Source organism: Tupaia chinensis, unplaced genomic scaffold (genome assembly GCF_000334495.1).
Source record: "Tupaia chinensis unplaced genomic scaffold, TupChi_1.0 Scaffold000067_2, whole genome shotgun sequence".
Classification (NCBI taxonomy): domain Eukaryota; kingdom Metazoa; phylum Chordata; class Mammalia; order Scandentia; family Tupaiidae; genus Tupaia; species Tupaia belangeri.
The window spans coordinates 129,850-130,717 of NW_006159527.1; positions in this window are offsets into that span (position 1 = coordinate 129,850).

Consider the following 868-nt stretch of genomic DNA (forward strand, 5'->3'; position numbering starts at 1 on the left):
CTTTGACAGAAAAAAAAAAAAAACAAGAAAATCTTGCTGAGATTTCAGTTGCAATTGCATTGAATTTATGGGCAGATTTGGGGAGGATATCCATGAACATGGTTTATCTTTTTATATATTTGTCTTTTTTATTTTTTTTTTCTGGAGAGGTTTTCGCTATAGGGCGCGTGCGCTCGCCAGACAGAAAGAGACAGAAAGTGAGAAATCACCCCCCAGGGGGGATGGTCACGCCGCAATCCCTTCTCCTCCAGTCTCCTCTCGGGATCTTGGGCACGCACGCACACGCGCCCGGCATTTGTTTTTAAGCCACTGGGTCTGGGACGTGAACCGTGGTCGACTACGTGGGAGTCCAGCGACATAGCCATTATGCTAACTGCTGGTCCCCTATATTTGTCTTTTTTAAAAAAATAATGATTTCATTTTATTATTATAAAATTCGCTATAGGGCATATGTGTGAGAGAAAGTGAGATAGCTGCCAAGTCTGGGACTTGAACTGTGGCTGGTCATGTGGGAGTCCAGCACCTGAACCATCATGCTACCTGCTGGTCTCTGTTTAAGTGTTCTTTAATTTTTCTTAGCAATGTTTTGATAATTCTATATATTTGGGGGATCTCTTATTAAATTTTCTTCCTAGGTATTATAGATTTTCTGATGCCACTGCAGACAGTGTAATTTTTAGTTTATTATTTTGTACCCAGAGACTTATTTTTAAAGAATTATTTTATTTAACTTTATTTTAATTTGACCAGAAAGGGGGAGAGAGAGGGAGAGAGAGATAAAGAGGAGGAAAATGAGAAAGAAGCCGCCAGGTCCACGACTCGAACCACAGTGGGCCATGTGGGAGTCCAGCACCCGTAATCACCACAC